The 24782-nt window shown below is 48.3% G+C and overlaps 1 protein-coding gene and 1 long non-coding RNA gene across 6 annotated transcripts in view; one reads left to right on the forward strand and one right to left on the reverse strand.

Moving 5' to 3' along the window:
* The window catches only part of LOC135966743 (disco-interacting protein 2 homolog C-like), a 208699-nt gene that overhangs the window by 11096 nt on the left and 172821 nt on the right, over positions 1-24782 (reverse strand). The window lies entirely within an intron of this gene.
* The window catches only part of LOC135966745 (uncharacterized), an 85853-nt gene that overhangs the window by 1221 nt on the left and 59850 nt on the right, over positions 1-24782 (forward strand). The window lies entirely within an intron of this gene.

The raw sequence follows: 24782 nt of genomic DNA on the forward strand, positions 1-24782 counted from the left end.
GGCCTGGGATGAGGCCACATCAGTGGGAAGGAGCTTGGTTGTGTCAGCAGATATGTCTGTCTCTACAGGCCCGCAAGCCAGCCAGAACCCAGTTTTCCTTAGGTCATCTAATGCCAGAAAAAACCTGTTTCTTAGAGATTCTCATAATTTATATTAATGAACCATTCGACCGTACATAAAATGTTATAAATGCATGAGGCTTTACAACTTGGCAGATGTGTAACTCACATGTCGTTGTACCAAACTGTTGAAGATATTTGTTTCACTTGAAGGTTGTTAGCATTTTATGTGCAAAGCAAATGCCAGTAGCATTTTGAAGGAGTATTTTGGAATTTTAAACACAGTGGGATAGTGCTGGGTCTCTGGGATACTGGTGAGGTGGACGTGACCTCAAGCTCTTGTAGCTTGCAAGCAGGATTGCTAAATTGTCACAACTGCAGTGCTGGAAAGTCAAAGTGGATTTCTGTAAATGAGGTATTAGTGCAATAAGGAACAGGTGAGTGCCCGTGGAGGGCAGTTTCTGAGCCTCCCAGACACCCCAGGAGGAAGCGGGGGACGGGGGCAGTTACCCACCAGAACCTGGACGGTGAAGCTGGGTTTGCTGGTGGCCCTGCTTGGCAGGTCATTACATGCAATAAGAAACAGGTGAGTGCCCTTGAGAGCGGTTTCTCGGCCCCCTTCAGAACCGCAAGTGGAAGACGCTCCAAGGTGGGGGGTGGGGGTTCGGTTAATCCACAGGGGCCTGGATGGTGGAGCTGGGTTTGCTGGTGGTCCTGCGTGGCAGGTCATTACATGCACTAAGGAACAGGTGACTGCCCTTGAGGGCGGTTTCTCGGCCTGCTTCGGAACTGCAAGTGGAAGACGCCCCAAAGTGAGGGGGGGCTGGTGGTCGGTTATCCAGTGGGGCCGGATTTGCTGGTGGCCGCTGCGTGGCAGGTCACGGCGTGGAGCGATGGGAGGTGAGTGGAGTGGGAATAGAGGATGCACCCTCCACAGCTACTGCTGGGAGTTGGCTCTGGTAGCAGAAGGGGCATAGATAGAGGGATTCCCATCAGGGGCAACACGACTGGGGTCCCACGTGTGGTGGATGCCGAGGTGTGGCTATATGTAATCTCAGTCTGCACAGCCGTCCTGGTGAGTGGGTTCAGTTAGCTTCCCATCTCACATTTGAGAAATCTCGGGGGCTCACATCACAGCTAGGTGGGTTGGAACTAATGTCTCAGGCAGGACGTTGGCCCCAGAGCCCAGATCTTACCCGCCCCCTCTCTTTTCAGTCCACCAAGCTTGTAGAGAGGGTTGTGTGGTGGTGGGTGGCGGCTGAGAAACCAACACAGTAGAAGGCGGGGAGGAACTAAACCAGGCAGGAGACACAGGCAGTGCTTGGGAGGTCTGCACGGGGTGTGGGTGTGGGAGACACCTCTGGGCCAGTGAACCCCGTTCTGTGCTCCTGGCTTGCCCAACCTTGGCCCTCAGCCACATGCTGCGTGCTTTAGGTGAAATCTCAGTCGCTCGTGTGGTGCGGGCATCTTTTCTCCCTGGCTTTGCCTCTCTTTAAATCACGGAGTCTCAGTGGGGATGGCGGGGCGGATGGTGGTCCATGGAATTTGCCCTCCACCTCCCCATCCTTGTCCTGTCCTGTCTGGCCTGTTACCTGAATCTGTGTCTCTTCAGAGCCTGCAAATGAGTGGAGGCCACGACAGCCTCTCGCTGACCGACCTCTCAAACTTTAATTCATCAGAATAGTGTTAAATGCCGATTCCTAGGCACCCCCATCGGACTCTACGCCTGCCTAGCATGGGTACTTTGGGGGAAGGTACAGAGGATTGCTGGGCTGTTCCAGGGGGGAATTTGCATTGTTGAATGTCTATTGTGTTCCTTCCAGCACTCTACTTTCCACGCACACGTGGCATTAAACCTGGAAGACCTCTGGGTGCTGTGCTGGTGAGGAAGCCCCGGCTGGACGAGGGGCTGCTGGGGCTCGGACTTGATTCCTGGGCTGGGGGCTGCGGGCTTATTCTCTTCAGTGGGTCTGCTGATGGGATGCCCTGAGAAGTCCTGCTGTGCACTCAGGGGAAGGTGCAGAGACAGGCTCAGAAAAGACAGACCATGGATTTAAAAATTCCTACTGGAAAATCTTTTATGAGCAAAGTAATTTGCATCTAACTGAAGACAATCATTGCTTGAATAATTGGTTTGTTTACAAAGTTGGTCCTATGAACAGATTAAAGTTTTCCTTCATGCCTTATCTACAATGTGAATAGGAGCTATTACCGCAACTTAAATTAGCTTTAAATTTCGTATCAGATTGCAGTCCAGATTACAAACGGCTGCTTGATAATCTAATTGATAAAACGGAGGAATTTAGTGCTTGGAACTCGGAGTGAAGGGAACAGAATTGCTTTGGTTTCTCAAAAGGGTGTTGACTGAGTGGTGACCTGGGGTGAAGAGAAGTGGCTAGAGTCATTACACTCGAGGAGATGATCTGCCCCCGCCTTTCTCAGCTGTCTTCTGGACAAAACAAAGGGTGATAAATGGAAAAAATTCAGCACTGAGTTCGTCTATGCCCTGAGCTTCTCATACAGTCATTAATGGGCTGTATCTGTGAAGCCTCCATACAGGCACAAAGGAATTAGGCTAGAGTAAGGCGGCCGGCGACCTCTGGCGTCTGGACCGCGTGTCACTTCCTAAAGCCCTTTTGGGTGAAATGACAGTGGCAATGTCGTTGTTCGGAGGAGTGTAATCTCACGTATGAGATGCAGATTTTAAATGATGCAGATTTTAAACACCAAAGTCAGGAAGCTTGGTGGGAGTGGCTGTCTTCCAAGTGGTTTTCTGTGCTGCCATGGATGAGGCGTGGATGTGTCATCTGTTGGTGAGATCCACTGGTGAAGGGGCTAAGGAAACCATGGAGGTCAGGGGTGTGAAGCTGCATCTCTTCTGGCATCCCAAGGAAATACATCTTGTAAAACGTGTGAATTTGACCCTGACCCTAACCCCAACCCTGAGTGTTGAAGTCTGGTGCAGTGTCTTGAGCCCTCTTCTGCATTGAGGGTGAGTGACTGTAAATGACCGATTCCTCAGTGGTGAAAGTTCAAATGTAGCTTCCCTGAGGAAGCCAGACCTCGGTCACCCGTATCTCCATTGTAAACACTGCGGCCCCTACGCGGGTGGCTGCAAGTTTCCAGGCCTTCCTTGGAGAAGCAGCCGTGAGGTGCTTGATGATTTGATAACATCAGCCACCTTCTGTCTTCTGTCTAATCACGGTACAAATGATTCTCCTACAAGGAAATGGATCTGGTTTCTTCCTGATCGTTGGAAGAAGCAGCCTGCCTAGGGACTCCACCGTCCTCTGCACTTTCACAGCGAAGCCTGTGTCTGTCTCCAAGGAGTGTCACGTGTGTCGTGGGAATCGCTTCCTTAATTCTTCCTGCTTTTGAGGGCTCCGGTAGCTCTGCCTGTTTCACCCGGGATGAGCAGCAGGTGGTCTCTGGCTACTGTGGGACTAGGGCTTGGGGGTGCATCATCACATCCGGTGGCCTGTCCAGGTGGGCATCATTGTCTTTTGCCTGTTGCCTGAGGCAGCTGTGATGCCATGGGGGTCATGCTTGTCAGGGCCAACCCAGTTCTTCCCGTGTACACCTCTCCTGCTGGAGTGCCTTTCCTTATGATGACTTGTTGAATTAACGTGGAGAATGCAGAGAGGCTCTGGGCCTCTCTCTCTCCCATTCTTACTCCCTGGAGCTGTGAAGCCCGACAAGGGAGCCCATAGCCAGAGGCTCCTTTAAATTGAATTAGAATAAAGATTTGATTACATAGCTAAACACATTTGAAAAGAACTTCACAGATTAAATTCCAGATTCAACCCTTCAGGCCCAGTGGCCACGTTTTGGGGCTCAGCAGCTGTAGGTGGCTGTTGTCTTTCTGTGTTGGCTGAGCAGATTGGGGCGTTTCCAGTTCAGCAGGCAACTCTCTTGCATGGCTCTGCCTGTGGTGAGGGCACCTAGGCTGGAGAGCCTCGTGGGGATCCCTTAGGCCTCCGGCTGCAGCCAGGCTGCACGGTTCCTGTGCCCCGGGTCCTCTGCAGGCCCAGATGGATCCCACCACAGAGCCAGCACTGCTAGACTTGGGTACTGTGTGCAGACAGCAGAGGGTCACGTCCGGGCCTTGCAGGGGCTGGGGTGACTGGCCTCCTTGGCCAGGCTTCTGTTTCCGAGTCTTCAGGGGAAATGCATCCACCATCCACCATCCACACCGTGCACCAGAGGAAAACTGCAGGCTTCTCTGTGGATGGTGAATTGAGATCATGCAGAGTGACTAGGTTTGGGCTCCTGAGCAGCGTGGAACCTGATACCTTTAGGTGGAACCTGACATGCCTCCATGTGTACATGGCAAAGAGAATGCAGCATTGTCAGCTTGAATCCAGATGTGCTCCCGTTTTGAGGTGGAAGGTTCTGGGAGTATTGGCCATTGGTGATTGTGCTGCCGTGGAGGACTTTGAATGCAGGCACTGGTTTGGGATAACCCTGGTTTCCTGGTCCTGTATGTGGGCATCCCTGAATATCCCGGACTGGAGGAAGGCAGGGCAGATGGGAGGGTGACAAGAGGTGTCAGGTGTTTCCAGCTTTGGGGACTGATGCCATCAGATGGCCGAGATCAGGATGGTGGTGGCCAGGGACCAAAGCAGGGGTGCGTGGAAATGCCATGTTCCTCGGAGCATGGGGAGGACCTCTTGAACTCTATTCCTGGGCAACAGTTCTTCCATTCTCAGGAATCTGTGCCATTGTAATTGAGTAGCAAATTCTGTAATTACTCTAATTACTTACTGTTAAGTCCCCATGCCAATTACCATAAATTAGCAACAGTGATAACAGTTTGCCTGGTCAAACCTTACCAAGAAAAACCAGTGGACCTAGTTTTAGTTGCCTCCAGTTCCCTCCAAATCAGATTCCTTAGCGGCTTGTGTCCCCACACTTGCTGCAGTTCCTCCTGGGCCTGGCAGGCACATTCCAGACATTCACATCTCAGCTCAGATGCAGGCGTGCACATTATTTATAGAAAATCGCACTGCGCTGTGATCGGCTTGAGCTGACGTTCTCTAGGTGGGAGGTGGAGGTTCAAAAGTTCTAATGGGATGAAATTAGAAATATGAATTTTAAAAATTCACGTGTTATGAACTCTGTTCAGTGATTTTCTCTGAAATGAGAGACTATTTGCAGATGAGGCAGTCAGCCTGCAGCTCTCCTTAAATCTGTCCTAGACCTCGATGCCGTCCTTCGGCCTCTTCCTGGGTGTGGGGTGCTCTGCTTGAAGCAAAACCAAAGGAAAGAACGTGGTCTGCATCACTACTGCAGCCAGCTCAACGCGCACACCCACTAGGAGGGGCGTTTGATCACTTAACATTTTAAATGCATTTAACATTCAACCAGCAAGTCAGCCAGTGCTTTCTGTAAGCAAGCTGCCTGGCTCATGGGAACCTGACACTTGACTTTTTGGAAGAGAGTACTTGCTTCTGTGGAGTCTCAATATTTGTCTCATTTCTTGAGACTCTGCTCAAAGTGATGAACGTGAGTAAATTAGGACTTTTTTTTTTTTTTTTTTTTTGTAAATTGGGCCACAGAGCTCTCTAGGCAGAGTCAGGGGAGTAAACGGCTGTGAAAGATGCCGCCTGATGTGAGCCACGGCCAGGCACTTTGGAACCTGGGATCCCATCTCCAGCCTTTCAAAGGACACAGACGAATATAAAATGCAGATGGGAGAGTTCATAATTTGGGCATCTCTGTTCTTTTGAAATCAAAGTGCAAAGAAAAAGTTTTGCCTTGAGGTCTTAACCCATACTTGTTTTTCTCCTGAGGTTTTAAGATTTTCTTAACTGCTTTTCTCTCCCCCAATCCTTGAGGAAGTTCTATCTTCATATCTTCTTAAAAGATATGGTTAAATTCAACACTGAAATATGAAAACATGCTTTCATGTTTTTCTTTAAACTGAGGTATCTGACATTGGTGAAGAACTAACTGGGAGTATTGGTTTATTTTTATTTTTTTGAGACAGTCTTGCTGTGTTGCCCAGGCTGGAATGCAGTGGCACGATCTTGGCTCACTGCAGCCTCACCTCTTGGTTCACGCCATTCTCCTGCCTCAGCCTCCTGAGTAGCTGGGATTATAAGTGCCTGCCACCATGGCTGGTTCATTTTTGTATTAGTAGAGACGGGGTTTCAACATGTTGGCCAGGCTGGTCTTGAACTCCTGACCTCAGGTGATTCGCTCACCTTGGCCTCCCAAAGTGCTGGGATTACAGGCACGAGCCACCACACTCGGCCTGGGATATTCTTGATTATAATTGTAACATATCCCTTTAATAAAAACAAAACAGAACAACAACAACAAAACAGCTGTCTGAAAAGTCTCGAAATTAAAGAGCTCACTTGGACAGGGATTTGGACACCAGTTGAATGGCCCAGCACACCATAGTTACATGGGCCACTCGGCCTGTTAGGTCCTTAGGGTATTTGAAGTCATATGGATATTTGCATTTCTGCCTCTGGATATCGTGTTAGTATTCGGCTAGTGTTTGAGGGCCAGGCTCAGATCCGGGAAAACAAGAGCCCCTGCCCTCACGGCACTTCTCTTCCATGTGTGTGTGTCAGGAAAATAGAAAGCATAAGATATTTTTTTCAATGAGCTGGGAAGATGGAAAAACAAGCTTAAGATGTTGACTTGTTCAGAAGAAGGGAAGTGCAAGGAACACTCAGCTTTGTTGCTGCTGAAGGAGGCCCCTGGTGGAGGCTGTTTCAGAGGTGGGGTTTCTCTGAGAAAGGTGGTAAGAGGCAAATAGGATGCCCCATCTGGTTTGCCAGAGATGGGGAAAGTTAGTATCCCCAAAACAGCTTCAGCATTCTGGCAAAGCTTTGGAAAACCAGCTACGGTGTAGGACCTTGTTGGCCGCTGGGTAGAAGGAAAACATTGCTGGTCCTGAGGACTGTACTGTTGTTCCACTGCTATAAAGAACTATCTGAGGCTGGGTAATAAGGAAAAAAAATGTTTAATCGGCATACAGTTCTGTGGGTTGTACAGGCTTCTACATCTGGGGAAACTGACAATCAGAGTGGAAGGTGAAGGGGAGGCCGGCATGTCTTCACATGGCTGGAAGGGGAGAGAGAGTGAAGGGGAAGGTGCCATGCACTTCCAAACAACCAGATCTCAGGAGAACGATCATGAGGACAGCACTTGGGGGATTGTGCTAAACCATTAGAAACCACCCCCATGAGTCAATCACCTCCCACCAGGGCTCACCTCCAACATAGGGTTAGAGTTCAGCATGAGATTTGGGTGGGGACACACAGCCACACCATGTCAGGCTTCCCATTCTTCTCCTGCACGTGCTTCGCAAATGGTTCTGTCATTGGTTTTTGTTTCTGTTGATACATAATATACGTACATATTTTCAGAGTGCATGTGATACCTTGATTCACCCCTATATTGATGAAATCTGTGTACTTGGGATGTCTTTCACTTTAAATAGTTTCTTTTCCTTGTGCTGGTTATGTTAAGTTATTCTCTCCTAGCTGTTTTGAAATACACAGTAGATGACCCACTGCCATCCCCCTGCTGATTTATCAATAGTAGGTCTCGTGTTCCCATTAGGCTGTGTGTTTGTGCACATTACCAGCCTCTGCCCATCCTGCTTATGAGTGGGCTCTGCTGGGCCCTGTTGACCACCTACTTTTGGCCTCCATGAGATCTGCTCTCAGCTCCTGCTTATGAGTGAGAACATGAGCCGTTTCCTTGCTTGACTCGTTTGCTTAACGTAATGTCCTCCAACTCCATCCATGCTGCCGCGGATGACAGGGCTCTCCGCTGTGTGGTGGAGTATTGCTCCTGTGTGTGTTCGGGCCACGTTCCCTTCATCCCCTGTTGACGGGCACTCAGGTGATTCCAGACCTTGGCTACTGTGGATGGAAGCTGAGAGCAGTCACTGGCTTTATACTCGGGGGACGTGAGCCACTTTGATGTTCTCAAGCAGCCTATCCCCAAAGCCCTCCGTAGAATGCCGCATTCGTTTGTACTCATGGCTTCTTCCACTAGGATGAACAGCTGGGAAGGGGCTTTGAGTGAATGCTTGGGTTTCTGTCTTTAATTGGTACCCAGCTACACTGGCCAAGTAGGGGTCCCAGTGACCCTGGACACTACCTCACATAAGGTCCAAAGATGCAGTTAGGTTCTTTTTTTAACTTAAAAAAAAAAATGCTTTTGACCTGGGTAAGCTATGGCATTATCAGTTAGAGTTTTTCATATTGGAAAGGTGTATATTTTATTTTCTAAGAAGGAAAGAAATCCTGTTAAATACTCTAACCACAGATTAAATCATGTCAAGGAAAGAGGTACTATTTTGGGGGAAAATTACCCCTTCATGTCAAAGATCAAGGAGATGACTTACATTGTTTAATTGAGTTAATTATGAAATCTTAAGTGGTTTTAAGAAGATGAGCTGTGGATCCTACAAGACATGAGACTGATACTGATTTAATGTTAGTCAGCCCTGACAGAATGTGGCTAATATTTAAAGCTTGCTCCAGTATTGCTTGATAGATTGTAAGTTAATGTAAAGATCTGTTTGACGCTTTTATTTTACAAAATATTATTGAGAAAAAGTTTGACAGCCAAGGAACGGCCTTCAACCAATTTCTTCCTAATTTCTGTCACCAGAAAATTTTGTCCTGTTAATTCCAGAATTTACTTTTGGAAAGTTCCCGTAAGGAGAGCAGAGGTATTGGTGGTTGAATGGTGACTTGAATTTAGGTGAAGATCGTTAAATATTTCATAGTCATGTTTGTCTTGGTGGTTTTAGCAATTTTATATTAAACTTAGAACTGTGAGTCAAACCAAATGTGTTCTTTTGCTTTTGTGATACTCCTTTGTATGACTATACTGGTAAAGAATGATAAAATGTGTATTGGGTATTTTTTCTGTGTAGATATTAGGATTTTTAGGGGAACAAATTAATCATTCTTCTAATATACACTGTGTGTTGGGTCCTTTGTATATTAGTTGAATCACTCTAATGAGGACCACTTGAAAGTCTGTTTCTATAGCAGATCTTTTATATGTTGACTTGTGTTATGCAAAATCCTTCATCCTCTAAGAAGACTAAGCAATGGGTTGGAGGAAAGATTTAATCACCCATTAGGTCTATTCCGAATGCCCAGAATTGAATGCAAGTACTAATTATGTTTTTGAAGTGGTGTGTGTGTGTATGGGTGTGTGTAGTGGACTCCTTTTTAGGTCATGGGAGGGAGGTAAAGCGAAGATGAGATTTGCTGATGAACATTTGTGCACATGCTAGTGGAGAAGTCATATGACTTGACTGCACCTGCGTACTCTGATTTTGGTTTCGTTAGTGTCCGTAGCCACAAGCCTCAACTGCCTCTGGGACCCACCCTGAGGGGCTGTGGTGAGGGTTATTATAGAGTCGTGCGTCTTAGTGAAGGGCACAAACGGCCTTGTGGGCCTACTTTGGCTTTGTTTGAACGTCTAGATTGTTAAACTAAGTTTAACATTTTGAGGATTATAAATTGTGATTCTTGTCTAAGAAGAGGTTTCTGTTGTCTCTGAAGACAGGAGCCCCAATACAGAGGGTCCCTGGCTCCCAATTGTTACATATCTGATTTTTTTTTTCAACCTTGTGATGGTGTGAACTAGTCACACTCAGTGCATTGTTTGGCCCAAGATGGGCTGCCTCTGGATGAACCCGTTGTAAGTTGAAACTATGATGTCAAATGCACTTTCTATTTAGGATATTTTCAGCTTACGCTGGGTTTATTGGAACAGTTTCATCCCATGGTAAGTCAGGGAGCATATGTGCTCATAAAAGTGGAGACGATCTCATAGATACCGTGAGATATAATGTCTCTGATGTTATAGAGATACGATGAAAACAATCAAGTGGGACTTGGAAGCCTTGGAGGGACTCACATGGGCGGCTCCTGGAATGCAATCTTGAGCGCCACTGGCTTCTGGATGTGACATCTGTACCTTCTGCTTAGCCCAGTGTGTTATCGGCTGCTCTCGAGGGCAGAGAGGTCCAGCGTTCCTGTGTTTAGGTATTTGAGCTGCCTTAAGAGGCTAGGTCAATTCTCACTGGTGTCTTCAGGGCTTTAGGCCTTCTGAACAAGCAGGAGGAAGCACGACTTTGTAGAGCTTTGGAAATCTCAACGGACTTCAGGGCCATCCCCTTTGGCAGGAGAGAGCCCCACTGGAGGCGAGCAGGGTGCCGTGCGGGCCTCTGCTGGGCCCAGGCATGTACGGACGTTGTGAGGGCCACAGGACACAGATCGGTCTTGGTTCACAACTGGCGTCGATGGCCACGCAGCATTTCTGCCAGGTACATGAGTGCGGGGACTTGGGTTTTGGGGTGTGCGTCCTGGTTGCCTAGTTGCTTGGAAGACCCCCATTCAGACCCCAGCCTGAGTCACCGTGACAGGCCTCCTGCTTCACACGCCACACGGAAGCCGTGGCGTCGGTCACTGACGTCCACCGGGTGTCAGATGTGCGTGTGTATCTTCCTTGGTCTCGGGATGTGTCTTGTTTTGAGGTTATAGTAAACGTTCTTTACAAGGGGTTTTGGATTTTTTATGTTGTTTGCAAGGAGGCAGCAGGGAGTGCTTGAGCAATGAGATCCCCTTTCCAACCAATACAATTTCAGATCCCAGCAGGTAATTAAGGCAGCGGAGCTGTGGGATCACCTTTGCAACCAATGAGAATTCAGATCCCAGGAGGTAATGACGGCAGCGGGGCGGGTGGCAGAACCCTGAACTGTGGCTGTTTCTGGTGTCTTGCCCCGCGGACAGAGCGTGCTGGGGCCTCCGTGGTCCTCTGTGGGGTGAGTGGAGCGCATGAGCTGGGTGCTGCTGGGCCCTGGCTGGCTCCCCAGCCCGGGGTTTATGCAGGACTCGTTAGACAACTTGGAACCCAGAAAGCAGCACGAGGAGAACGGGATTGTGCCTTTCTGGATCCTTGGTGCTTCCCAGTCTCAGACACTGAGTAGGCTCTGAGGGGTCTCTGCCGAGAAGACTTGCACAGTCGGCCCCCAGGATGGAGTGGGGCTGCAGCGGGTCTTGCAGGAGCTGGAAGTGGGGGTGAGTGTCTCGCAAGCGGGACCTTTCAAGTGGGCCCAGCAGGATGCATCTGTGGAAATGGTGCCACGTAACGCAGGGCTGCGGCCAGCAGGACCTGAAAGGCTACAGCGGGCTGTGTTTCTGCTCTCTCTCGAGTCTCTGCACGGTTTTCCTTGGTTTTTGTCTGTTTGGAGGACGCTTCCCCCTTTCTTGCGCTTACCTAGCCTTCTGAGCTTCTTTGTTGAGTATGACAAAGCCCTGAGAAGGCATTTTTATCGCATAATTGTGTTATCCTGGTGGCTGGATAAATGACCTGCAAATGTGGGTGACTCAGTAGCTCTGAGGGTGTTCAATATCCAAGACAGAGGTGGGAAGGAAATGTTCAGGCAGGCATCAGAGGATCTGTTCTCTGCTTTACACTGGGGCCCTGGTTTGCTGACAGTCTTCACACTCGATCCAAAATGGGGGATAATGAAGTCTCACGGATTCGGCTTCAGCTGAGAGCTGCCTCCAGCACAGTCTTGTGTGAGTAACAGTTTCTATGTTTGGTGCGAAGGGCGGGCGTCAGTCAGTTGATCTTATTTGTGGTGGTGCTTATGGTGGGTTTTCCGTAAGGAATGTAGACTTTATTAGCTTTGGCAAGGGAATCCTGAGTGATAAATTGGAAGAATGTCTCAGGAAATTCTGGAACCTGCAGTGAATCTGGAATCTGTATGAAATTGAGATTTGGATTCTCACGATTTCCTAATGCTACCCCGAAACCCAGTAGTTGAGACAGTCGTAGAGCTTCAGTTGTGCTGCCCCGGTTCCCCATTTTAAAAGGAACACGTTGCTTTCCTCTAGAATGTTCTGAGCTCTGAGTGCTGCCGGCAGAGTGACCAGCTCTCTGCATCAGAGGGGAAGCCAGGGCTGCGTTCACGGCGTCGCGGCAGCCGGGAGCTGACCCTGGACCTCAGGCACGTGTGATGCTGACCATTTTCTGTAAACTCCAAGGGTGTAGTGGTCTCCTTGGCCCTTTACAGTCTTCTGAAGCTTTTGATGTGTCTGCACTTTGTAGATTTTTCAGAAGTAGACAGCCTTTTCCCACACCCTTGGGCTGAGTTTCGTCAGAGGCTGGTGTGTGGGAAGCACCACACCCACATTCTGACAGGGAAGACTCTGGTGCCCAACTGAGGTCAGAGTGGAAATTTGTTCTTCCTTCCCTCCAGTCTGGTCCAGCTGCTCCCTGCTTGGCCAGAAGAAAATCATGCTTATTCAAGTCGTAGGCAAACCCCCAAAGTCAAACATTTGTCTTTTTTCTTTTTTTTTTTTGAGACGGAGTCTCGCTCTGTCACCCAGGCTGGAGTGCAGTGGCCGGATCTCAGCTCACTGCAAGCTCCGCCTCCCGGGTTTACGCCATTCTCCGGCCTCAGCCTCCCGAGTAGCTGGGACTACAGGCGCCCGCCACCTCGCCGGGCTAGTTTTTTGTATTTTTAATACAGACGGGGTTTCACCGTGTTAGCCAGGATGGTCTCGATCTCCTGACCTCGTGATCCGCCCGTCTCGGCCTCCCAAAGTGCTGGGATTACAGGCTTGAGCCACCGCGCCCGGCCTTGTCTTTTTTCTTTAATATGCCCATTTAGTTTATATGGAATGATAGCTAGAGAAATGCCTTTTAGGGGAAAATTAATTTCCTTAATTACAGAGAACTTTTTGGATAAAAATCAGGAGGCTATTTTGTAATAAGATCTAGTTAAATACTACAGTGGAAAGCTCCTTATATTTGATCTTACACTTGGGCCCTGTGTGCGTGTCCGCATGCTCGTGCTCATGACGCCAGGCGCAGATGTGAACTACGGGCACAGTACATACTTTCTGGTTGCTTCTTTGAACGTCTTATTGCTTGACCTCTCCGACTCAAATGTTGAGTTATGTTGATTCTGTTCAGAATGTTTATCCCTCCGTCTAGGGTCCAGTCGTCTTTCAGGGAGGAACCGTCTTCCTCATCTCTGTCTCCTACAGTATTGTATATTTAATAGTCAAATATTTATAGGTTACATGGGTGACTGATCTGTTCATTAGGAGGAAAACAATGCCAATTTTCACATCATTAGAATGGACTTGTTAAATGATTGTTAGTCTAATGAAGTTTCCATGGCAAAAGAGGCTTTGCAGATGTGAGTGTAACGGACAGTGAGATGGGAGAGGACCCTGGGTTGTCCAGGTGGGTCCAGTGTCTTCACATGTGCCTTTTGAGAAGGCAGTACGAGGGTCTGCCTCAGAGGAGGAGACCTGAGGACGAGATAGAGGCCAGAGGGCTGTGGGGGTGAGGGCGAGTGTGGGGCAGGGGCAGGGTCCGGAGGGGTGCAGGGCTGAGGCCGGGGCAGTGGTAGGAGGGGTGTGGGGCTGTGAGTCAAGCTGCATGGTGGCTTCTATGAATTGGGAGACTCCAGGCAGGAATACAAGCTACTGACCCCTTGACTTCAGCCCTGGGACTCCTGACTTCCAGGGCTGAGAGGAGGTTTGCATTTGTGGTAATTTGTTGCAGCAGCAATAGGAAGCTAATGCATTGTATCTGTTCTTCACCTCCAAACCTTTGAAAAGTGACCCTGTTGTATCGGCCTTTTGTGTGCCCTAAATTCTAATGAGATGGTTTGTAGGAAATAATGGACACAAACGATGGCAGAACACAAAGTTGGACAGAAGCAGTGTCTTCTGTGGTTCTGTAGTTTGGGTCTGGGAAGTTAGATTTCGGTCAGAGTGTGTGGTCTTGTTCAGCGTATACCTGGAGTACTTGTTCAGAGCTCCTGGGGGAGTGGTCTTTAACACTGTTAGGATTAAAACTCCAAGCACATCAGGGCCAGAGTTCCTGAGTCAGTGTTAGGCGACCTTTGAATAAGAGTTGGCATGTAGAGTCTGCCCACTTTACTAGTATGAAGCAGCAAAATCTTTTTTTTTTTATTTTTTGAGATGGAGTCTCGTTCTGTCACCCAGACTGGAGTACAGTGGCGAGGCCTCGGCTCACTGCAACCTCCGCCGCCTGTGCTCAAGTGAGTCTCCTGCTTCAGCCTCCAAATTGCATGATTTATTTTCCTGTTTTATATACTTAGTATGTGAAAACTCTGCAAACTTTATTAATACAAATGACATGCCAGAACTTAGGAGAATCTGGTATTTTCCCATGCAAATTAGTAGTGATGTGGAATTCCTGGGCTGATTTGGTTTTATAAGACATGGGGCAGATTCTTTGCCTTATTTCTGTGGAACTAACAATTGTTAATCACCCAGCACTCTTACCTCCCCCAACAGCTCAGGTGAGGGGGGTGTTACCCCCACTGTCGTGATGAGAGGCAGGAGACTGAGGCTTAGATGAGCAGGTGACACATTACTGTCCAGCCCCACCCACCCTGTAGTTTCCTGCCATGGCTCAGCTGTCTTCCTGCAAGAAAGGACAGACACCCTGGTGCTGGGTAGAATTCCTTGTGAACCCCTTTCCATCCTCCAGGGAGTTCTTGCTTTACGGTGGTGGCTCATGGGGAGTCCTCTGGCCCACTGAGAAAGTGACTCATGTTGTGACATTACTGTCTCTGTCCGGCTGCTGTCGATTGGGTGATTTGTAAAGAGACATTTATTGCTCACAGCTCTGGAAGCTGGAAAGTCCAAGGTCAAGGCAGTCCAAGGTCAAGGCACCTGCACATCTGGTGCCCCAGGGCCTGTGGCTCACAGACGGCAGCATCTCAACAGGTGTTGCGTGGCAGCGGTCGTCTCGTCAGAACTCACGTGGTGGAGGAGCAGGAGGGCTCCTCTAGGCCTCCCAACAAGGACACCAACCCCAGTCCTGAGAGCAGGACTTCCCAAAGGCCCCACCTCTTAATGTATCCCTTCGGAGATGGTTTCAGCATGAGGTTTTGGGGACATTCAGGCCAGAGCCATTGCTCTGCTGTGGTGTTAGGGCTGCATGGCATCATTACTGCAGCAGAGCCACAGCTTCTTATCTGCATTTGCTGCAGGAGGAAGACGCAGGTGCCTGTGCAAGTTGGGGTTCGGTGCAAGAAGTGGAGACTCTGGGAATCTTAGCAGGAGGAACTTAAGGGCTTTGAGAACTGACACTTTAGGACTGTAGTTTTCTTCAGACTGTAAAAACCTTGGTGTGTGACAATACTGAACATTGCCTGAGCCCTGTGATCCTGTAAAACAGTGATTGTTAAGACATTCCCCCTCCCCACAACTGCGCCCCCACTTTTACTGCAAGAAGCCCCTTCCCATGTGGCTTAGGCTGACTGGCGGATGACCGTTTACCGAGGACAAGACCAGATACAGGCCTTCAAACCCCCCTTCTCTGCCTTATAAGTGATTAGCTAAACTGCCTGTTCCCACTGATCAATCACTTCCCACCTTGAAATGGTTCTTCGTGGTGCAGTTGCGACTAGGGGGGTGGACTTGTCTTTGACTGTTGCCTTCCACAGAGGACAGTTAGGGTGGGCAGGAAAGAATTCTCTGCTACAGGTCTGCATTCCTGGCTGTTTCCAGAAGTGGGAATTCTGGTGCCGTGGAGTCTGCGAATGGATTTCTAGTGTCCCAGCTTCAGGTGGAGTTGAAATTGAGTGAGGCAACCCACCACACCCATCTGGAGCCAGGAACTAGAGCCATTTTTAAAGTGGCAGTTTCTCCATAAGATTACCCAAAAAATGCGCTCAGCACGTTTCTTTCTTTCTCATATGCATTTGGCCATCTAAAATGGGAATGGTGGTTTTTTGGAGCATGGATGTAGTTTTAAATTTTGAGTATTGTAAACCTTAATGTAGCTTCTTAAAATGTTTGCCTGATTATCTGGAGATTTACTAAACCTTTGGAGTGGTAATAATGAGTTGATCTATATGACTTTGCTTTCTATGATGCAATGAAAGTACTCTAATTAAAACCTCTGCAGTTGGGTCAGCAGGCGATTGGCCAAAACAAATTCTGCTTTTTGGGTTTCTTTAACCAAACAAGGGAGTAGAGTGTAGGCTGAAGTGGCAAATTCATTTCAGAGCACGCCAGAGCCCTCAATGATTCAGCAGCCTTCTCAGGTGAACGTGTAACGTGCCGTGAGTCTTGGCAAGCCTGGCTACTGAAGTGTGCACGTGACACCACAGAGCCACACCTAGGAAGATGTGGTTTCTGTAACAAGCTTTGGAAAACCAAAGTTCAACTAAATTATCCAACTTTGTTACAGAAAAAGCTTAGACCAGATGGCCAAAGACCTGATTGTTTCATGGTTGAGACATGGTTATAAAATCGCCCTTACTTGGTGCCAATCAGTGTTGGTCCACAGTGATACTCCTCCAACCTCACTGAATAGTTTGGAGACTGATATGAGACTGTGAAAATCTCCTTAAGGTGAAAAGGGCTCTGGGGCACCCGGGAATATCCGCACACCCGTGGCCATTCCCCTATAAGGTGGAGAGGACGGCTGGGTCACGCGGGAGCATCAGCACACCCGTGGCCATCCTCTTTAAGACGGAAAGGGCTGCTGGGGTGCCCCGCAATATCTGCACACCCGCGGCCATTGTGGCTGTCCCCCTTTCTGCTCAGTCACCTCTGTGTTCCCGCATTCAGGCTTTGGGACACTCATGAACAGCTCATCCCCTGGGCTGGTGAGGAAGGAGTGGGAGGTTGTTCTGAGGCTCTGTCACTGTCTGCCCTGTCATGAGCTGGGCAAGGCAGTGGCAGTGACCCTGGAGGAGTCTGGTCAGTGAGGGCTCCGGCAGGAAGTGCTGAGGCTTGAGGTGACTCTGCCAGTCGTAACCAAATGTCTTCCCTCTTATTTCCATGATTCCTTCTAGTTCTGCACCTTGCACTGCAGAGTCTCTGTGTATCTATAAATACACATGAGTTACGATACAGGTGTCTCTTTCCCCTCTGTCTGCGGCTGGGCCCAGGGAGTGAAGTGCAAGACCCCCTTACTGCTGGATGCCCACCAGCACGAGGCACTGCCTGCCCTGCTGACGAATGCCTACAGCGAGTCCTGGAAGCCGCCTCCTGAGCACCTGGCCTGTTGACGGTGTATACGGGAGACAACGGAGCTCCCCTTGCCCCACCCTGAGCAGAGACTGGGGAGGCGGCGGCAGCACTGCCCCCATGGTGCATCCTTGGTGCATGGAGGAAAGTCTGTTCATGCTTAAAACACAGCCCATCCTCTCAAAAGCAGGATGACAACCACATTTACTTCTGGAATCTTAAAAAAAGGGCCCGTCTCTTTGAGAGAAGAACATGGCATGTATGTGTGTACCTCCTTTGTTTTTTTTTTTTGAGACAGTTTCCCTCTGTCACCCAGGCTGGAGTGCGGTGGTGAGATCTCAGCTCACTGCAAGCTCTGGCTCCCGGGTTCATGCAATTCTCCAGCCTCAGCCTCCCAAGTAGCTGGGACTACAGGCCCCCGCCACCACGCCTGGCTAATTGTTTGTATTTTTAGTAGAGACGGGGTTTCACCGTGTTAGCCAGGATGGTCTCGGTTTCCTGACCTCGTGATCTGCCAACCTCGGCCTCCCAAAGTGCTGGGATTATAGGTGTGAGCCACCACGCCGGGCCGTATGTGTGTACCTCTTTACAAGTCTTGCCTGACCTTCGCATTTAAAAATTACTGGAAAACTTAAGGATGTAACTGACAAGAACTTTATAGGTTTCTCCAAGTAAAAATTTGGAAAAGTTAAGTGAACCCATAATGTGTTTTATTTCTATGAGTCCCACACTTGGATTTTTAAATGTGGGCAAAACATCTGTATGTTCTTCAGCCTGATTTCCGTGGAATCGTGAATGAAACGTGCTGAAGTTGCCGTGCGGATTTTGTTATGTGGCGGTGACAAGTGGGGCTGGTCATTAAACAACTGGAGGAACCCTGTCCTTTCTGTGCTCCTGTTGGACACTAGGCACGTGCTTGGGTGTTTTCTGTGTGTGTGGACAAGACGACGACAGAATTTCCAGATTCACACGGTGGTATCTTCTCCCTTTTCTGTTAAAACGTGTCTTCTGCTGCTTCTACATAGACCAAGTGTTTCTTTCTCTCGCCTGTCTACATAAACGCTGTTTAACAAAAACCGTATTGTAGACATGTGAAGCTGAATTCCACATGATCAAGCAGATAGAGATGACTGAGTACACTGTTTTGTGGAAGGAAGGTTTAAAATGATTTTTAGCTTTTTCCCTGAAATAGGGAATACTTTTAACTTTTTCCCTGAGATAGGGAATAATGAAATGGGAAAATAATTAAATTTTCCCATGTAATTGTTAGATTATATTTAATTATTAGATTATTCATGTATTGCAAGGGAAAAAGGAACTAGATCACCCCATGTACCCAAATGAAAATTTAAAGCGTATGGGCGAGTTCATTTGAACTCCTTTAATTTGTTTTTGTTTGTTTGTTTTTGACAGTCTCACTCTGTTTCTCAGGCTGGGTGCAGTAGTGCAATGACAGCTCACTGCAACCCCAACGTTCTAGGCTCAAGTGATTCTCCTGCGTCAGCCTCCCCAACTGCTGGGATTTACAGGCGTTAACCACCACACACAGCTTATCACCTCTTGGAGACTAGCTTTGAGTTTGGGCATTCACTGAACTATATTTTAGTTAATTCTCAAAGTTTGTCACTGTTTATCTTTAATTTGCTAAAAATCTACATGTATTGTAAAATGCGTTACATTTCCTTAGCATTCACGGATTCCCTGTTAGTGGGGCAGAGACACAGAAGGGCAGAAGGCGTTCGGACATCATCAGGGTTGCAGTTGAGTCCTTGCCCCGAACACACTGGAGCTCTGGGCTCTGTGGTCCCACGGGGGTCCTCTGTCCACTGAGGGGGACGGGTTACCTGGAAGGTCCCTCCAGCCTCTGCAATTTTGCCCTTTTCAGGTTAACATCTCATCATTGTCCTGGACAGCACTGCCTTTCGTTCACTGATCCACGAGTGAACAGCTGGTCAGTGGCCAGTGCTGCTTCCTTCAGCTGGGAGGTGGTGATGTGATAACACTTCCGTGGAATTTGGTTCTTGGTGTATTAAGGGTTCAGTTGTATGTTTATTTTTAATCTGCACCTCTGAATTGGTCTTTTGATTGCAAAGAGATTGCTTACTGGATTTGTTTCTGAATATTTGGTGGATAACAGGAGAACCTTGCTTATCTGTGTGTTCATTTAGTGTGTTTTTGCCAGGCATTTATATGGTTGTGTTAGCCCTCAGCCCACTTTCTGTGTGTGGTGGAGTCATTGAAATCATGTATGTGAAGTCTCTCCTCTTTTAAGGCCAGAGGACGTGGGGTGGTGTCTCCCTAAACTAGGGGGAAATGGCATTGTTCTGTCCTCCTCCCTGGGAATGCTGGTGTTTCCAGGTCTCTGAACTTGGCTCCCACACTGGGAGAGTAGCTGTGGCTTCTGGAGCCCGTTTTGTGCGGGACTGACTCCTTCACTTGCTTTATTCCCCACTGTCTTTGCTGCTTGATGACGCAGGGATGAGGGAGTTGGGCCCAGGGGCCTTGCCTGTGCCTGAAGGGCCCGATGCAGAAAACTCCTCATGGGAAGGATGTTCCTTGAGGGCAGCTTTTGGAGTCTTTTCCTACTTTTAACTGAGAAGCAGCTATTCACATGGTTCTATTCTGCTGGTGTGTTTCAAAATAACTGGTGTAGAGTTGTGAAGATGTCCGAGACACCCATGATCCACTCCGGGCCAGTGCAGGACATTGAGCTCAGAATCCTTCAGACCATTCAGATGCCAAAGATTCTTGCTTGGTTATTCTCAAACTTATGAGAATCTAAAACGCGAGCCACGGTATGGATTTTCTCTTGAGCCCCCATGACTTTGCCTTGTATTTTGGGCATGAATGACTTCATCAAGGGGAAAGAATTTGAGGAAGGAGCCTCTGAGGCTAGGAGGGGGTGGGAAGGGGCGGGGGGAAGAGGAGGGAAAAGGAGCTATAGAGGGAGGAGCCAGGCTGGGGCTGGGGCGTCTCCCCATGATGCTCCCCCACCCCTGGCGCGAGGCCCCAGAGACTGACTGATTTTCCCACAGGAAATGTGTATGATTGCATGTCTGTTTTGTGTGCTGGCCATTTGGATTGAGGGAATGTCTGTGTTGTGATTCCTTATTGATTCGAAGGTTGGAAAGGTTTGTGCTCAATACAGGGGTCTCTTGGTGCGATGGGAAAATGTGATCGCAGCCGCCTTCGGGGTGGGGAGAGCCCTCGAGGCCCTCAGTGGTGGCCAGCGTCAGCCTTCGCTTCCCTGGGTGAGCTGCCCTCAGGGTGGGAAGGAAGGTCCTCGGTGGTGGCCGCTGTTGGCCTTCGCCTCCCTGGGTGAGGGCTGCTCCATCCCCGGCTCTCCGACTCCTTGCCTGGCACCTTCCTCGTTGGAGGCCGTGATCCATCAACTTTGTCCACGCGTGTCCTGCAGACTAATGCTGACTGGAGGTTCAGGAGTGGTCAGAAGAGGCCAGAGGAGGCCCTCGTGATGCGAAGCTAAACGTTTAATGATGGCGCTGTTGAGTGCATGAGCCGCGTCAGCCCAAGAGTCTGGGTAAGAGGGAACCCCGCGGGGTGGAGGGAAGACTGGACAGATGGGTGCTTTCCTCGGCCCCTGGGAGCACGGCCAGGTCCACGCTCAGACCTCCTGGTTTCTCCCATATTTCCATCAATAGCAAGGGAAGGACTCGGGGCAGAAGTAGTTCAAGGGCCTCTAAAGACTTATGTAATTGTTAATAGGCCTACTTTTATGCTTTCTTATGTATTAAGAGCAAATCATGATACAAACTCATTTCTGTTTGAAGAAATCTTTGCTGCTCTCATTTTTGTGGCAAGCAACATTGATTCTTTGCTTAGTGAGCGTTAGTGCCCTCCTGCCCAGTGCTGCTGCCTGGCGTGTCCTCGCACACACCTCTGTCCATTGGTCTCCGTTCACCTTTCCGCCTAGAATTGTAGGAGGGGCGCTGGGATCTTAGGGCTAGAAAGAAATTCTGAAGACCACTTTTAGGGGCGGCTTTTAGTCAGGGCTTCCAGAGAGACAGCCAGCCGGGTGTGCGTGTGTCTCCAGGGCGAGGCTTGCTGCAGGGGCTACAGAGTCCAAGAAGCCCCAGGACCCACAGGCTGCAAGCTAGAGTCCTGGGAGGGTGTGGCTTGAAGACTTGAGAAGCGGAGGGTGCGGATCCCACCGTGGTCTGAGGAGCTGAGACCCAGAAGCACGGGCTGCAGAAGACAGATGTCACTGGCCCATCAGCCAGACAGGTGGAGTGAACCCAGTTTTCCCCGCCTTGCTGTTTTACTCGGGCCCTGGGTGGATAGGGTGGTGCCCCCCACGCCGGCGAGGATGGGTCTCCACTCAGTCCAGAGGCAAACATGCATCTCACACAGAAATAATGCAGAACCAGCCATCTGGGCACCCCGGGCACGCTCAGGTTGATGCACAAAACCAACGCCGCGCGTGGCCCTGACATCTGTGTGTTCGCATCACTCCACACACATTGCTCAGTCATCGCCTTGGTGAGTTTGTAAGCTCGTTGTGTGGTTCTGGGGCTTTTTGTCCTTGGTGATGACAGGCTCCCCACTGCCCCAGCTCAAGTATGGAAGGTGATGGCACCAACGGCTCCTTGTTTCTCAGACACTTGAGTGGGTGCTCTGTGCAGCCAGTTTCACCTGCAGCAGCATCTGTTCCCTATGCCGATTCCATTCGGAGTATGTGCCTCCCTTCTGTTGAGGGTGCAGCCTTCTTTCAGGGAAGAACTGTGTCCTGTTCGCCTATATCGCCTGTGGTGTATCTCATGGCTGAATAAGTAGCTATAGGATACCTCGGTGGCTGAATGATAGGTTCATTGGAAGGAAAACTTTATATATTTTTTTCTTTTTGGGATGGAGTTTCACACTCAACGCCCAGGCTGACGTGCAATGGCACGATCTTGGCTCATTGCAAACTCTCCCTCCCGGGTTCAAGTGATTCTCCTCCCTCAGCCTCCCAAGTAACTGGGGCTACAGGCTTCCGCCACCATGCCTGGCTAATTTTCGTATTTTCGTTAGAGAAGGGGTTTCACCATGTTGGCCAGGCTGGTCTTAAACTCTTGACCTCAGGTGATGCGCCCACCTCGGCCACCCAAAGTGCTGGGATTACGGCCATGAGCCCCTGCACCCAGGAACTTAATACCGTTTTTTTTTTTTTTCCTTTAAATCGTAATGGGCTTGTTAAATGCTTACGTTTTTTTTTTTTTTTTTTTTTAAATTTATTATTATTATACTTTAAGTTCTAGGGTACATGTGCATAATGTGCAGGTTTGTTACATATGTATACGTGTGCCTTGTTGGTGTGCTGCACCCATCAACTCGTCAGCACCCATCAACTCGTCATTTACATCGGGTATAACTCCCAATGCAATCCCTCCCCCCTCCCCCCTCCCCATGATAGGCCCCGGTGTGTGATGTTCCCCTTCCCGAGTCCAAGTGATCTCATTGTTCAGTTCCCACCTATGAGTGAGAACATGCGGTGTTTGGTTTTCTCTTCTTGTGATAGTTTGCTAAGAAGGATGGTTTCCAGCTGCATCCATGTCCCTACAAAGGACACAAACTCATCCTTTTTGATGGCTGCATAGTATTCCATGGTGTATATGTGCCACATTTTCTTAATCCAGTCTGTCACTGATGGACATTTGGGTTGATTCCAAGTCTTTGCTATTGTGAATAGTGCTGCAATAAACATACGTGTGCATGTGTCTTTATAGCAGCATAATTTATAATCCTTTGGGTATATACCCAGTAATGGGATGGCTGGGTCATATGGTACATCTAGTTCTAGATCCTTGAGGAATCGCCATACTGTTTTCCATAATGGTTGAACTGGTTTACAATCCCACCAACAGTATAAAAGTGTTCCTATTTCTCCACATCCTCTCCAGCACCTGTTGTTTCCTGACTTTTTAATGATCGCCATTCTAACTGGTGTGAGATGGTATCTCATTGTGGTTTTGATTTGCATTTCTCTGATGGCCAGTGATGATGAGCATTTTTTCATGTGTCTGTTGGCTGTATGAATGTCTTCTTTTGAGAAATGTCTGTTCATATCCTTTGCCCACTTTTTGATGGGGTTGTTTGTTTTTTTCTTGTAAATTTGTTTGAGTTCTTTGTAGGTTCTGGATATTAGCCCTTTGTCAGATGAGTAGATTGCAAAAATTTTCTCCCATTCTGTAGGTTGCCTGTTCACTCTGATGGTAGTTTCTTTTGCTGTGCAGAAGCTCTTTAGTTTAATGAGATCCCATTTGTCAATTTTGGCTTTTGCTGCCGTTGCTTTTGGTGTTTTAGACATGAAATCTTTGCCCATGCCTATGTCCTGAATGGTACTACCTAGGTTTTCCTCTAGGATTTTTATGGTACTAGGTCTAACATTTAAGTCTCTAATCCATCTTGAATTAATTTTCGTATGAAAAAACTGCTTTAAAGTTCATATGGAACCAAAAAAGAGCCCGCATCTCCAAGACAATCCTAAGTCAAAAGAACAAAGCTGGAGGCATCACGCTACCTGACTTCAAACTATACTACAAGGCTACAGTAACCAAAACAGCATGGTACTGGTACCAAAACAGAGATATAGACCAATGGAACAGAACAGAGTCCTCAGAAATAATACCACACATCTACAGCCATCTGATCTTTGACAAACCTGAGAGAAACAAGAAATGGGGAAAGGATTCCCTATTTAATAAATGGTGCTGGGAAAATTGGCTAGCCATAAGTAGAAAGCTGAAACTGGATCCTTTCCTTACTCCTTATACGAAAATTAAATGCTTACGTTAATGTTTATTTTTAAAAATGTTATCTGTGACCTTTCAGCTTTTCATAGCACTTCTCGTGTGAATATTTTAAAAAGGCCCTTTAGTCGTGGGGGAGAAGGAGGTTATCCCTTTCAGCAGAGGGAGATGGAAGAACAGGCCCTGGTGGGTCTGAGCACAGGCAGTCACCCCAGCCTTGGTGCTTGCTTAGGTCTGTTCTCCGTTCATCGTAGCCGCATCCACTCTCATTGTCAGCTTAAAAATAAGCTTTTTCCTCTTTCTAATCGGAACAGTTAGTTTGTTAACCGTCACATTAAGGTATCGAGAATGATGGCTTTCAGGCCTCAGATATGACACAAGTAATAAATGCAGCTGACCCTGAACAACATGGGTTTTGAGCTTCGAAGGATCACTTATGTTAATTTTTTTTCCAACCAAACCCTTACTGAAAAAACCTGGCTTTGTGGAGGGCCGACGTTTCCTACATGTGCTTCCATAGGGTGGCCGTGGGGTCCTGTGGATACGTAGATTTGGGTAAACTCGGGCATGTTCTGGAATCCATGTCCTTGTGTATACAGAGGGACAATTGCAGCTTTTTAGAAGTTTGTGTCCTGCCTTGTCCTAAAAAGGTTCCAAGGTGGATGCAAAATTATTTCATTCCTTTGGTTTTCTTGGTGGGATATTGATGTTTATTCTTCAGTGTCTAATATCCTGAGTGAACAGAGTTACCGCTTCAGGAACAAAGCCAGTCTGGAAACACATATTGAGATATCCACCTTTTCTTCATGGTTTCACAAAAGGCCATGATCATATTTTATTCAGTTGAACTGTAGGAAACTGCCAATATTTGCTGTTTTTGGCCTATAAAATGGCAAGTTCGTACGATATTAAAAACAAAGGCTTCCTGGATGGGGAAAATAGGAATC

Source organism: Macaca fascicularis, chromosome 13 (assembly GCF_037993035.2).
Source record: "Macaca fascicularis isolate 582-1 chromosome 13, T2T-MFA8v1.1".
Lineage (NCBI taxonomy): Eukaryota > Metazoa > Chordata > Mammalia > Primates > Cercopithecidae > Macaca > Macaca fascicularis.